The sequence below is a fragment of the Zeugodacus cucurbitae genome, chromosome 4, assembly GCF_028554725.1.
Source record: "Zeugodacus cucurbitae isolate PBARC_wt_2022May chromosome 4, idZeuCucr1.2, whole genome shotgun sequence".
Lineage (NCBI taxonomy): Eukaryota > Metazoa > Arthropoda > Insecta > Diptera > Tephritidae > Zeugodacus > Zeugodacus cucurbitae.
Window position 1 is genome coordinate 72,573,142 of NC_071669.1, and position 16,124 is coordinate 72,589,265.

General features: G+C 36.2%; 1 protein-coding gene across 1 annotated transcript in view; it reads right to left on the reverse strand.

Moving 5' to 3' along the window:
- The window catches only part of LOC105211829 (neurotactin), a 55,193-nt gene extending 40,498 nt beyond the window's left edge, over nt 1-14,695 (reverse strand). The window contains exon 1 of the mRNA XM_054228758.1: nt 14,484-14,695. The gene's annotated coding sequence lies outside the window, so the exon portion shown is untranslated. The remainder of the gene's footprint in view (nt 1-14,483) is intronic.
- Between the last annotated feature and the right edge of the window lie 1,429 nt (nt 14,696-16,124).

Consider the following 16,124-nt stretch of genomic DNA (forward strand, 5'->3'; position numbering starts at 1 on the left):
TTATTTGCTTTACCTATAGGTATGTATGCATTGCAAGTCTTGCATTGTGTCAAGTCAGACCAATTTTGTGCCTTTTAAGACTTTATCGCGTGACAACTATTGTAAAAAAATGTTTGCTGTACTTTTAAGGATCTTGTGTTTGATATATGCAATGATGGAGTTGATGCAATGATTTGGGGAGGGTGATGTTTATATTTTTGCTTTTTCTCTTTTTATGAAGATGTTTTAACTTAAGCTCAACACGTATTAATTATCCACTCGTAGTGATACTAGGTATATGTATATTAGGTTTTTAATAACAGGAATTGAGATTGAGACTTACACTTAAAGTTCGTGGGGTAGTATTACTTATGAAAAATGTAAATGCATATACATACATATAAAAATTATTAGTTATTTCGTCATTTTGAATCTTTGTGACCATGGGCTGAATCCAAATTAATGCCACTTACATTCAACATGACCCTCATAATAGTCCAATATAGGCAAGGCAAACAAGTGTTGCATGTTAACTGTGTCGCAAATTAAAAATTCAAAATCTAAATTCTTGTAATTTTTGACTGCCCCCAAAAACCAACATCTCTCTAAAAATTTTATGCATTTTTTTTCGACATTTTTGTTGTGATTTTACACAATTATTTCCCTCCATCCCTTTTTACTTTGAAGTTGCGTCGTAATGAATTTTAAATTACGCAATCACGAGTATGTTGCAAGTACAGAGGCATTTATGAGTAATTTATTCCAAAAATACTTGCTGTTGCAGTTTGACATCTGTGTGCATACCCACATATAATTTATGTATATTTGTAAATTCTGTCCCAGATTCTCCCCAGTGATGTCTGTTAATAGAGAAGCGTCAAATTTGCCTTAAAGTTCCAATTAATTAAGAGAAATATGCGTAAACACCGAGCCATCGCTTTCAAAGGAAACTGAAGCGTATGCTGGAGCGATAAAGTGAAATACTGACTATTTATGAGTTCTATATAGAGGTAAACTAATAATAAGCTTCTAATGACCGCGATTCGGTTTATAACTGTCCACATATGCTTTTTGTTTTGGTTACCGTAATTATCCTATCGACTAATTTGTCTTGGAACCGTGTTTCATTAATGACCAAATAATTACTTACCATTACATCCGAGTTGGCTGACGATTGACTTCGATTACATGCATTTTTTTCATTACATTCCTAATAAATCCATCAATTGTACAGTGAAATACATAAATGAAAGAAAATATATTTTTTTACGCACGAGTGAGCATGAATAGCAAACCAAAACCAACAAGCCATTATTGTGCCAACTTCAACAAAATAACGGTACAACTAGTTAGATGGAGAAATTTCGAAAATGCAGCATGAAAATGTTTCCATCTGCCATTAAGGTAGGCTAGGAAGGTTAGGAAGTAAATAGTCGAAAATAGCAAAGTCAGCTTCATAAGTTAGTAGCGTGTCCGATTGACTCATCCGTTGGGTCAGTGCCACCGCTTGTGCTATGTGTAGCTGTTTTTAAGGGGATAATGTCAAATTGGTAAGACGAATGGCATTATTGCCACTTTTCACGCGGAATCGTGCCAATGTGATTAGCAAAGAATTACAGAAAAATTATAAAGAAGAATTACAGTCTTTCTCCGAAAGCTCAGTGACAAAAGCATAACATTTAATGCAGTCATTAAATTGGGGCATCCAAAGGCATATATTTGGACATGACAATAGATAATTTCGCTAAAACTCATTATAAATATTTAAGTCTAAAAGACCACAATATAATTCTTTAATATAAATTAAAATAGATGCAAATAAAATTAGAAAAATTCAGGCAAATTCGTCAAAAATTTCCTGTAAAATAAGACTGGATTTCCATAAACACTATTAAGAGAGTTATCTAATGTTAAGCACCTAAATCGAGTTTGTGGCGGAACGTGAACGTACTGTTACGGCCTTTCTCTCTTCATCTCGTCGAATACGTCACGCTAGCCCTTTCAACTAGATCCATTCGACGATAGCGCTTTTATGCATTTCGCGTTGTAGCTGATTGTAGTGTGGTCAGTTACGAGATACACTACACACTTATACATTATATGTATTTATGTATGTATATATTTATGTATATTGGCTATTGTTAAGCAAAATGGAAAGTTTGAACTACATGCATTAAAACTGATTGCAAATAAATTAATTGAACTATGCACGAATATCTACAGCGATTTTCGAGTATTTAAGTGAAATATGAGAGATAAATTTTAACAAAAGCAACAACAACAACAACATAGTTGGACTTTCAAATGAAAAGCTAAGCTGCACTTAGTCACACCCGAATTTCGTCACGTTTAACCGACGAACGCTCCACTTCCCAAAACAAAAACAAAAGCATTCATTAAACTGTACCATTTGCTTTGCCGCAATCGACTGCTAACAACACAAAATTCGATCTCGCGATTTCACCTGAAAATTGAAATTGATTAGGAAAAGCAAAATTAACTTAAAACTTAATGAAAACCAGGAAAAGCACGCCCGCTCCCCAACTTTCTAAGGTTAATGGGGGTGCAAATTTCAGTTTTCAACGAAATTTCTATCTCACAGCACTTACTGCGAGGCAAGCTCGTAAGCTTGATTTTAAACGTAATTAAGGCATTATTTTTAGAGCGATTGTCGGTTGCAGCGAATGTGTGAGCGCCGTATTGTTTTTGTGATTTCGAAGATTTGCTGTTGCAAGCAAAAAATTTATGGGAAAATAAAATAAATAAAGCCAACGCCGCTATCTAATCAACAGAAAAGTGCACTCATAAACACAAACGTTCCACATATAATACATATATGTAGTATATAAATATGTGTTAATGTTTACAGCGCTTGCATAGTGCAATTAGTTTATTGGCGGTAAGCATCTTAAATATTTGCTCTTGTGCTACTTAATTGATTTACAACTGCAACTCATCATCTTTTTATGGCGCAACAATTTTAAACGCCTCTGAGCTTACGAAAACGAACGTTCATATAAACATGCAACGTAGCAGTAAATGGCAACATGTGAGCCTGTAAAGTTGTCTACATGAAAATGGGGACCAAAATGCCTGAAGAGAGAGTTTTTAGTTTGGAAATATTACTTTTACCAGAATAAGGCCTAAGCTTTATTTTAAGATTTGATAGTCAACATAAAATAACCTCAAAAAAGATGTCATTGGTCCATGAATGGCTAGAACTCAGCACTATAATTTCGTTAAAAGCTTTATAATCAGTAATTCATGCACTCATAAGTTTTTTAACTCCCAATGTTAGTTAATTTTAAGTAATTGTTTCTAATACGCGGTATGTTAAAAAAATAACGGGAATTTTCTTTTTTTCTGGAAAAAAATGTATTCATTCGTCTACATTAATGTTGTCGCCTTTAAAATAGTGCCCATTCGATATTATAAACAATTTTGACAATTAGACTTTTGGACAATTCTTTCCTGCGCTGTTCGGCGTCATTTGGAGATTCCAAGTGTAACCAGGTCTCTCTCCACCTGGTCCCTCCGGAGTGGAGGCCTTCCCCTTCGTCGGCTTCCTCCGGCAGGTACTGCATCGAACACTGGCTGGCCGCTGTCTTTTTATTCGCTGATCTATGTCAATGTCGTCGTATAACTCGTACAGCTCATCGTTCCATCGTCTGCGGTATTCGCCGTTGCCAATGTTCTGACGACCATAAATCATAAATTTTCCTCTCGTAAACTCCTAGTGTCGTCTCATCTGATGTTGACATCGTCCAAGCTTCTGCACCATAAAGCAGGACGGGAATGATAAGCGACTTGTGGAGTTTGATTATGGTTCGTCGAGAGAGGACTTTACTTTTCAATTGCCTACTCGGTCCAAAGTAGCACCTGCTGGGAAGAGTGATTCTGCGCTGGATTTCGAGGCTGATATTGTTCGTGTAGTTGATGCTGGTTCCCAGGTATACGAAATTATCTACGACTTCGACGTTATGACTGTCAACAGTGACGTGGGAGTCAAGATGCGAATGCGGCGACTGTTTGCTTGATGACAGGAGATATTTCGTCTTATCCTCATTCACCTCCAGACCCATACGCTTCGCCTCCTTATCCATGCGGGAAAAAGCAGAACAACGCTGCGAGACGACAATCCTCATCGTACCAGCTTGTTTTTTGTCGTTGCCGAAATCCAATTGTTTCGGCTGCAGCTGTACGCAGTAAGTTTGAGATGCCGTTCCACAGTTCCCTTATATCTGGTACTACAGACGACCATATCTCGTAAATGCCGAAATTGAAAGCAGTTTAGTATGTTTAAATATTATGTTTTATAGACTCATAAAATTCAGTATTAATATGACACACCTTTGACCTTTTAGGTACAAAGTTGTAAATTGTCCACAGTTTAATGCCCTCCACTGTATGTGTGTGCGCCAACAGCTGAATGCGCGCGGCAATTGACCGATAATTGCGCTAAAAAAAAGTGAACACACTTAAATGCACAACTAACAGTAAGTAACAGAAAGCAACAACGTGCAATCGAAGTACTCCGTAATTGCCCCATAATGTGGCAACTAGTAAATAAAAAGCAAGCATTTGCCTCTTGCACATTTCATAAGCATTTTCCCAGCTTTTTTCCAACCATTTCTTCTTGCTGCTGCTCTGCATTACAGCATTGCACCGTTAACCGTTTTCACTGCTCTTCAACTGCAACAACAACAATAGCAAAACACTAAACAATAGTGCAATGGTCAACGTACCACATTAGGCGTTGTTGCGCCGTTGCGGTGCTGGCGAATAACGCTGCAAATATTTTATAAAATTTTACCGCTTTGCTAATGCTAACATTGTACGAGGCCATAAATTCGAGCGTTTTTTAAGCGCCAGTTCCAACCGAGGCGCAGCTCTGCCTTACACCCATTAAGCTTTCTCTCCCGATCTAAATACGACTGCACTCCAGTAAGCGGCCATCGCTCAGCGTTAAGCATCGAACGAATTGGCGCGGTCATTGTTTCGCCAGCTGCTGGCCATTGTTTGTTGATGGTGCTGGCAACCGATTTCCTTTGCTTGCTCACAAAAACAGCTGCTTTTACTATATTTGCGCCATAAAATGCAATTTGTACACGCTTACAAAACGAGCAGATAAAACATATTATTGCTCGCAATGCTTCTTTTGGCCAGCAATTTGCTTGCCAGTTGTACTCGTTCGTTTATCCTTGCAACAACTGCAAAGCGTTTTCATGTTGTTGCTTGTAGCTGTTGTTGCAGTGACCCCTATTATTCTTTCGCTTAGACATTAATAAATACATATTCTCCATTAAACTTTCACAAGTAACCAGAAACAAAAACAATAAAAAAGTGTGAACTTTATTTGCCTGCAATTTATTAGAAGCTTCAGTGGGTGGATAGAGATGTATCCTTATGTTTACACTAAACATTGCAAAAAACATTGCAATGACAAATAAAAAGTTTGTACTTTGTACCCGAGGGAACTAGGACACAATTTACAACAGACATCCCCGTTCAACCTGGAAAACTTTTCTGTGATTTATCATTACACGTCTTGTGGCAAGTTGCTTTGTTGCATGAATTTGAGTCACCTCAAAGTGACAGTTGTGTGTCATATAAATTCATGTCACAACTTTAAAGTAATACTATTTCTGAGATATTCATATATGTAAATGAATATGTACCGGTAAATGTGTAAGAAAAGTAAGCGAAACCAAAGCTTATGGAAACCACTTTAAAGTTCTGTTATTCCTAAATCACGACAGAAGTTAACAAACTGCATAAAAATCGGCCTATCAAGGATTAAGAATATTGATCCGTGGTTTCGAAGATATTCATTGCACTACAGAGTTCTAGTGAGACATGTGGTATGACAAAAAGATTCTCACTGAGTGTATAGAAATTTATGAATATCTTAAATACAGTGGAACTTCGCTAACTCGAATCACCATAATCCACAAAAAAACTTCGAGTTAGAGAGACTTCCGAGTTACAGAAGGTAATTTGTATGAATTTTGACTTCTATTGCCAATTCAATGGTTCGAATTATGGAGAACGTAGAGTTAGAGCAGTTCGAGTTATGGAAATTCAACTGTGTTTGCAGGTTTCTTCATGGAGTTGAATACAGAAATTACTCTTGGAAATTGGTTTCGAATATTCTGTGTTTACCCAATGAAGAAAAGAGATTTACATGAAGATAAAATGATAACTGAATGTACAATTGAAACATCGAGAGAAACGGGAATATTTTACAGTATAACATTCGATCCTGTCTCGGTGAAAGCATTGTTCAGCTAACATTTATTATCTTAGGCATGATTTATTAAGGTAGTTTAGCTATTAAAGTACTAATTTATAATTTTAACTTAACAGTAGTAGAAAGAAGCTTTCTCGGTAAGAATCTAAGACATATGTGAAGTTAGTGAAAGTATTATATTGCTGAAGAACATAAAGAAGAAACTCTATAGGCCAATCTCACAAATAGTTTTATTAAATCTAATTTAGGCACCGCAATGTATACAAGCAGGAGTCCACTTTTCTTAAAATTTTATTGTCTCCAATTTCAAAATTATATAAAGCCACTAACCTTTTTCCATGCTTTTATAGTAAATATCATTCGCCATGTTCTTAGGCTTGACCATCCTCTATTTCATATATATGCATAGTAATTGCAAGAAGACAACTCATGGATACCAATCAGAAGAAAGAAGAGTCCGGTAGCTATTTTAAATAAATTATACCAATTATGCTGTCTGCTATATCATTGTCCTAATCACATTTGGCACTCAGATTCTACCGCCTCCTCTTAGTAGATGCAGTCGTGTATATAACAACAACAAGAACAAGAAAAATAATTTACCACAACATGGAGGCTATGAAGTTACTAGCATCAAGATCAAATATCCGAAGAAGTTCAAAAAGTTTTGCTGCTCTGCGCTGTAATATTTACTAGCCTCGTAAGCCTCTCCGCAATTCACCCAAACACCAATTCTCAAGTCATAATTACGTCACCAGAAGCCTATTCTATTGCATATATAATATTTGTATGCACGAACCGGCAGTGTACTCAGGGCCCAAGGCGATTTTTCACACTCGCGCTGCAATGTTTGACCGGTGCGCTGGCAACGAACGTGGTTACTAGCAACTGACCGCCACTCGGCGAGCTTGTAATCTCACACACACACATACTCGTACGCGTTCGCCAGGTTGTTGATTGCTAAATGAAGGCAGCAACAAACTATAAGATGTTGCAGCCGTTGTTGCTTTGGTACTCCTTGGTGGTTGTTGTTCGTGTTGTTGCTGCTTCCAGCCATGCAATTGTTGTTCTCATTGCCCAGTTGAGCTTCCTGTTCTTGTCTTTTCGTTGCCGCAGCGCAGCTCTTCTGCTCTCAGTTGTGTAGACACACAAACACCGCTGTGTTGGGATGAGAGTGCTTCTTTTTGCTGCGCCAACTTTCAATCAACAGTGGCGGAAATGCAATTTTTTATGCAACAACTTTTATTTTGGTTTTTACATTTCGTGCCACTACATTTCATACCCGTTTTCACGTCCACCACCTTATGTAATCTTGTTCATCGCAATCTTTTTCATTTATTTTTTTTTGTTTGTTTCGTCTTTATTTTCGCAGTGTTTTCTCGTAGCAATGAACCATGCTTTGGCGCTGCTTCACTTCACATCCGCAGCGGTAAAAGCCAAGCGACCAAAGCAACAACCAACCCGTCATCATCATCGTCATCGTCATTGCCGTCGTCATCTTCAACATCAACAATAGTGCTGCCACCGCAATGGCAAGTCGAGCGAAGTAGAGTGAAGAGTGTAGTCCACACAAAGACAAAACAGTAGTCATATCTTATCCTCTATTTAATAGTTTTTGCTTTCTTATTGCTTTTGTTGTTGTTAAGCTTCACTTCCTGTGTTGCCGCATTGCTTTACATTTCTGGCCAAGTCAGCTTCAAGTCCAACTTCGCGCTCAGTCCACATTTAGCTGGCGGATTTGTTTATTGATCGTAGCTTTATTGTTGTCGCCTTTGGTGATCCAATGTTGTTGCTCTGTGTGGCCCCTACAATTCCTCGATTGATATCTCTTTTAATTTGGCTTTGAATTAATATTCGTGTATGCCAGTGATTGAAGAGACTAATCAATGTTTCAACGTAAAGATATGGACTTACTAAGTGCGCTTACTACAGTTCGATTGAACTTCGAGGGCTCCACTTCGCTCCACATTCTTTCGAGAACCTAAGCTAAAAAAGACTGGAGATCTTAAGTATGAGAATTCACACGTGCTAAAGACAATAGCACTTGAGTCAAGTCTTTGCACATTTTAAGATTTTTCTAACCAACTCATCCAATATTACTGGGTCCTACAACCAACCAGTGGAAATACATATATAGATTTGTAGGTCCGTTCCAAAATGAGTACTATTTTTAACGGTCTTAGAATCTTGCAAATTCGATTAAAACAAATATAAACTCGGAATGCAGCAATCTAATTTTAGTGCAACCAACTTAGCAGTGACTTCAGCTTATCAGCTTGAAGAAATAATTGGGAGCATTGTTTTCTAATTAGAACAAAATAGAGACCCAAACAAAAAATAAATCGGTGCATTTGTAGCGATAATAAATGAAGCGGGCAAGTGTTACACTTACAACAACAAAAATGTAACGAATAATCGTAAAAGCCACCAACAACTTCGCCGGAAAGCGAACGCTGACAACAATTGTGATGGTTATTAAATTTAATCTCTCACAGATCAGTTGAACATGAAAGCAATAATAACAATGAAAATGACTGACAAACAACATAAACTTAATTGACACGCAAGATTTCATTATAAATATACAAACATAGTACGTATCCATAAAACTAAAAATAGAAAAGTTCGAGTGTGACCACGGAGACACAATGGAACGAACGTACATATAACCGAAAAGTGCAACAAAAAGCAACGTAAGAATACACCAAGAATATCGGACTTAATTTAAGTCTTCAAAGGCGGCGATTCTTGTGTTAATTGAAACGGTTCTGTTTTTTGACAAGATGCCCACATGATAACCGGAAACAAACAGGCGAGAGCAGCAAAGTGCAGCAGAAAACTGGAAAGCGATTTAGATTAAATCGATTAATGCCATTAAGTAAAAGCGGAACGAAATAAGAAATTAAAGGCAATTGCTAAATATAATATAAGCGCTGATTATGGTTCAAAACAAGTAACGGTGATTCATGAAAGCTTACTCATCACAGGTATTTATATAAAACATTTTAAAGCTAAGATCCGTCCAAAATTGAAGGAGCAATAATTTATGTGCATACTGTCAAACAGAATAGTTAAGCTTCTTTATGAGTTCATTGTACAATCAAAGTTAGAGAGTTTAAGGCTTGTTGATGTTTAACACCAGAAAAAGTTAACCCGATATCGCATGTGATCTCTTGCACAAAGCAAGAAGATTTCTACGAGAGTTGGTTAACAAGTTTTGAAGTGGTATTCATAGGTTAACTAACTCCCATTTTTGGTATGAATCCTAAGTCTAAAATTATGATATTTTATTCTGCTTACATCAACTAAAAACCTTTGGTCGGCTGAGGGAGCTAACACAGTTTCTCAAAAGTCACTTACCTCACTTCTAACAGAAACTTATGTTACGAATATGCTTATGCACATGTACATATGTATGTTCTCCCGCAAGTCGGCACATAATTGATTACGCAAAATTGAGTCATTGTCGGATGGATTGCTGAATTGACCATTGAATTGTCGGTATCTCTTTCGCTGGGCGCTGATGAGCGGCACAGCGGCATGGCGGCATGTGAAGTGGTCTCCATAGAGCACACACTCAGTGTTCACTGATTACAAAGATCAATAGGCATGTAAATGAGAATTGATGAAGTTAAAGTCAAAGCAGCTTCGGCTTCAACTTCAACCAAATTGACATGAAAGCTTACGGCTAGACCAGGTCGTTGAACATGTATGCATTGTTGTGGGCTTTGTGGGAAGTCAATTGTGATTTTTTACGGTATTTACCACTATTTATGTACATATTTATTCTTTATACACTAGCTATTCGTTGTAATATGTATACCCCTTATATAAACATAAATGTATATAAGGCTATGTAAATACCGAGTATGTATGTTTGTGAGGAGTTCATGGATTTCAGTGATTATACGTGAGAAAGTAATTAATTTGACAGTAAAATTGAATTCTGCTTGGATATCATTAAGCTGTCAGACATTTTCTTGATTTGTGCCGTCTTGAGGTGCAATGTCTTCATAAAGACACTGTTGTATGGGTTTGTCCATATTCCATATTGTGGAATTGTGGAATTGTGTGTGTGTATTTATCTAGTATGTATCTAAGTGTTTAAAGTCTCGTTGTTTTTGTTTTTTTTTTTGTTCATTCGAAGCCATGCGAGTTATGGGAAATGTTTTCTGGATTTCCTATCAACTGATTACGACGTATTTAGTGAGAATCTCATAAAGCACAAAGGTTCCCAACCCTTTTGATCGCTTTACCGAACCACAGTCCGCTCAGTTAGTTTCCAGTTTAGTTGGTCAGTTGGCTCTTTTATTGCTATGGTTGAGTGGATTTGATGTATTGTTGTGCTGTCAACGCGACTGACGAACACAAATAAAAGCAAATAAGTACAACAATAAAAATAAATAAAATAACAATTACCACATTAAAAATAACAACAGAGGGACGACTCGCATATGTTGCAATACAACGCCAAATGCGGCACGACTTACACTAGATGTTGCATGTTGCAACATGGCACATCAGCATGGCTTGTTTCCTTTAGCTTTTTATTTTATTTTTATTTCATGTCTGTTTTAGTTTTTGTTCTCTTGCGCTTTTTATTGTCCAATTACAAGTAGAGAATAGTATAGGAAACCCAGAAGAGAGTAATCTGAGTAAATCCAAGTCTTATTCCAAATCTTTCGTAGACGTAATCAAAGCAAAATTAGATAAATTAAAGGAAAAAAATAAAAATTCAAACAAATTTAATCTTCTTGACCGTAACTGTTGGGGTCTTAAAGTTCTGAGTTTAAAATTTTGCAACCGAAAGAATAGTTTTCCCAAGTGTTTTAATGTAAAACTCTGAAATCACAAATTTAACCGAGTTGCAGTGGTCTTCTGCAACTAACTTACAACAAACTGCCACTTATAATCTAGTTAGACCGATTAGCTTTAAGGTTGCACGGCTGATTTATTATTTCTTATGCACGAGGCCTTTATTAAAGCATCTTGTTTTGGTACAAAATGCTACTCATACAAAATGCATAACTTAATCTCGAATTGCAGCAACTTTAAATCCACCCTTGAAGCTGGGCGAAGAACAAACTTCGCACCCTTGCGCCGACAACAACGACCACTGCGACAGGTTCAGCAATCATTTATTCACATAAATTGTATTATGCCGGTAATAATTCTTATTTATGCACATATTTATCACCCCACCAACAACACACGAGCGTATGCTGAAAATACGCTAAGTGAAAGGGGGTGTGGTGGGATGCTGCTGTCAGCTTTTCATTACCCGAGCGCACAAATGTAATGGACGCAGCAGACAGTGAAGTGTTTAACTGCCATTTTATGTTTTCATTTTGGCTTTGTTTTTTTTTGGTTTTGTTGCAAATTTGGTCCTTCATCCGAAGTGCGAACGCAAATTTTCGATATTTTCATTTCAGCTTACATTATAGCCATAGTCTTAATTTGTGTTTAATGCGAATTTCGATTTCATTTGACAGTATTTTATTGTTTTTGATTTATTTCATGTTTTATTTTGCTTTTGTAACGCGATCTTCGTGGGATACTGGGTGCAACTATTCTTCTATGACATTTAATTCAACGCCATTGTGCGTAAATTCATTTGGTGCTCATACAACAGTTTTGGTTTTTACGTTTTTTGCATTTTCTTATTATTGTGGTAAAAGAACAATACTTACATACTCGTACATATAGAAGGATGAGATTGCATATATTACATAATATAAAAGGTTCATTTCTGCATTCAGTGGCTTTTATAAACAAGAAACTTGAATTCACCACGGTATTTTTCGTACTCATATTTTCTTAGAGACCTCTTCAAACCCGTTTGTCTTTGCTGGCAGTAGTCTAAATGAATGACTATATTTTTGAAGGCTTTAAAGCCGAAAAAAGCCTTTTTTAGCAATTTTTTTTGAAAGGGAAGGAAATGTTTGCGGTAAACGGAATTTTAAGACGATAGTGTACTATATTTAAGGCTTTAAAAAATAATATTTATTATTAAAAAATATTGAAATTTTTTCAAAGTTGTAAGTATTTTTCTGGAGCGCCTGGAGTCTGCACTTGTAAATCGGTGCCGGTGATGGAGGTCGTGCGATGCATCTGAAACGTTCGAACCAAATTTTTTTTAATCTTTATAAGTTTATTTTCTTTATGAACTAAAAAAAATACCGAAGAAAATATAAAATTCCAAATTTTTTCGAAGTTTGAAAAAATCACTTTTTGAAGAAAAAAAATTAGACTTCAAGTTGCAAAACAAGTAGTCTAGATGATACTTTTGTCCAACATCAACTACTTTTGTCTAGTTCAAATAGAAGATAATTTAATAAATATATTCTTTTTGCTATCGCCGGCCCCGTTTTCTAACACTTGTGAAAATGAAAACTCGAGATAATGCGCTTTAAAGCTCTGCCTGAGCATTCGCACCTGCTCGACGCTCGGCCACTAAAACTGATCTAGTTTTATACGAGTATGTCGAATTGGCCTCTGCAATTTTAAAGACATATTCTTGGATAGTTTTGGAAGAGATTTAAAACAAAACAAAAAAATCGATTTTTTAAAGCCTGTAAATCAGACTACTGCCTGAAACTGTATTTTTCGTACTCATACTTTCTTAAAGATTTATTCAAACCCGCTTGTTTTTGGTGGCTGTGGTCTAAATGAATGACTATATTTTTTAAGAACGGGTAAAAGTATAGCGGTCACTGTAATAAAGCGTTTGAAGATGACTCTATCACCTCAATAGAATCTGTAATTGATCTCGTCCGCCGAACAACTTTGAAAAAGGTCAACCCCATAAATATATGTTTGATACCAAAAATCTCCAAAAGATCTAAAAGGCAAGATCTATTAATGTGTTGCTCGTTACGAGGTGTGTTCAAAAAGTAACGGTAATTTGCGTCTATTTATTATTTATTCATTCGTTGCTATAAATAAAGTGAGAGAAATTTTAAATTTTACAATTCTCTTTATTTGATTCACAAACAAACCAGTCGATTTTAAGACCGCCGTCAATTAAAATTTATTTCTTTCGAATTTTATACTTGTTTTTTTCCAATAAAATATTTATAATTCAGAGTTACTGCAAACCCTACCTTTATCGGGATTTAACAAAAATGTGGCTATGAACACAAGTGTATATTTAAACATATGAATGTATGTATATGTATGTATGTGTACACTATTTGCAACATCTGTGCCAACACTAACTTGGTCATCCTTGCCAACTATTGACACGAAACTTTCAATGAATTTCAAAGCACACACAAAAGTGGATACATATGTACATATGGCGAATATGTGTGCATATGTATGTAAATATAAGTATGCAAATGCAACTGATAAATCCCTAACGGCAAGCAGCAAAAACAAACAGCACATCACCCCTTCTACCCACAATGTGCAGTATGACACCCTGCAATCAGCAGACAAGTTGCAACCCGCTGCCAACTGTACTCTTTCTATTAACACACACACACACATACATGCATAAATATATATTTATTTATTTATAAAGCACATCCATGCATTTGTAACATGTGTTCTTCCCTGGATGTAGTTGCAACACATATTTTGTGACTTTGTGATGAAAATGCATGGCAATGATGGAAATGCGAAAATAGTCAAAATAAAGTTACAAACTGAAACAAACTAACGACAAAATAAATTAAGAAACTAGTCGAAGAAAAGAAATAACAAAAACAACAACGGAAAAACAAGTTAAAATAATCCTGGAGTGGCAAGACAGAAATGATGGCTGCTTGCCACAACGAACTACGCAAGCGTAGGCCGCACGCTGCGCACAAAGCAGAAAACAAAAACAAAACAAGCGGAAAGCGTAGTTAGCAAGCATGGCGAAAAACGGAAAGCAAAGTAAAATTGCGACTAATTTTGTGAAGCCAACAAAACCAACCCTCTTTTTAGCGCAGTGAACACACGTCCATACATACATATGTATGTATATGAATGTATGTATGTATGTTTCTGTACGTGTATTTTTGCTTTTGTTGCTTGGAAGCTAGTGGAAGCAAAGGACTCAGTGGCGGCTTAGGATTTCTTGTTTGGTTGAATCACAGACGCCAGTTCGTCGAACTTGCTTAACAAAACATATATACACACACACGCACATACACATACACACAAAAATGAAATAGATAAATAGACATTGTGAAAGGTACATTTTATTTCCAGTGGCAATGTAATCATTGAATTGATTGATTTGCGGACAAATAGATTTTGCGCTTACCTTGCTATAATCCACTGCTGCTGCCGTAAATCACTCAAACACGCACACACACTTTACTCGTGAGTGGCCACTCGATGATGAAAATGGCTTTAGGTTGATATCTTGCCAAATTTATACAGTTAATACACTCGAGTTGAGCAATATTTGATAAATCCTGCGTTTGCGTTAATTTAAAAATAATTCTCGCATACCTAAAAATCAACCAGAAATGATTCACGATACTTTATTGCTTTAAATCTACAAAAATTCGCAAAATCGCGTGTGTTTTTATGTTTCACCACAGCAAAATAGTTATTTCGTTCAATGTGTTACTAGAAGCACTGACTATCGCATGCAATAAGTGAATATTTACTCCGGTACATATGTATGTATGTATGTATTTACATGCAAAACACTGAGCAACTAGCCGCAAATTCTTTGCAACGAATGAAAATATGTTGCAGACAAAAATCTTCTAGCAAAGCAGCAACAGCAACACTTCCAGTGGCGTCGCTGCCGTTCGCCAAAGCAGTGGGAATTCCATGTTGCTCAGTGACAAACAGAGAGTTGAGGAGAGCAAAACACAGCGCAGTGATTATTTTAAAGAGAATCACAACTTCAACACTCTCTTCGGAAGACAGTGGGCTTCTTTCAAGAATTATTGGAGGTTTAGCAAAGAAGTGTATGACTACAGTGGCTCAACAAAATATGTATACAATGTCTTATATATTAATTAAACGTTAATACTTTGTTATTATAAAAACATTTTCCTTGAAATTGGAATGTATCGGTGAAACACATTTATCTTTTTAACAACTGAGTGAAACTTAAACAACAAATTTTTTCAGAGTAAACATCATTGGGCATATTCTCCAGCCTTATAAGGGCATTGGTAAGGTCTCAAAGAGTTCCTTTTAAATATTTTTATACCCTGAACAGGGTATATTAAGTTTGTCACGAAGTTTGTTACACCCAGAAGGAAGCGTCGAAGGCCCTATAAAGTATATATATAAATGATCGGTATGTTGAACTGAGTCGATTTAGCTATGTCCGTTTGTCTGTCTGTATATATACGAACTAGTCCTTCAGTTTTTAAGATATCGTTTTGAAATTTTGTAGATGTTATTTTCTCTTCAAGAAGCTGCTCATTTTCGGAACTGCCGATATCGAACCACTATATCATATAGCTGTCATACAAACTGAACGATCGGAATCAAGGGCTTGTATGGAAAACTTCCGCATTTTACTACATATCTTCACGAAATTTGGTGTGAGTTATTGTTCATAGAAATAATATAATCTCCGAAGAAATTGTTCAGATCGGTTAACTATATAACCTTAATGTTTCTAGCAAACAACCCGGCTAAAAAGAATTAGTAAAAAGTTTTTTTTTTATTACTTTTTCTTACGTCTTTAGATTTGCTTAAACACATAGTTACTAAAAGAAATGCACCCGTGAGAGTATATTAGCTTCGGTACAGCCGATGTTAACGTTTTTTCTTGTTTTTCTTTAAGTGGCTCAATGGATGCTCCATTGTGTGCATATTCGGCAATGAAACTCTTACAATATTATATGACCCATCCCTTAACCGATAAGATATTTGTCTATCATATTTCATAATATATGCACAAATACATCCTAGAGTTATACGGCATCCACTT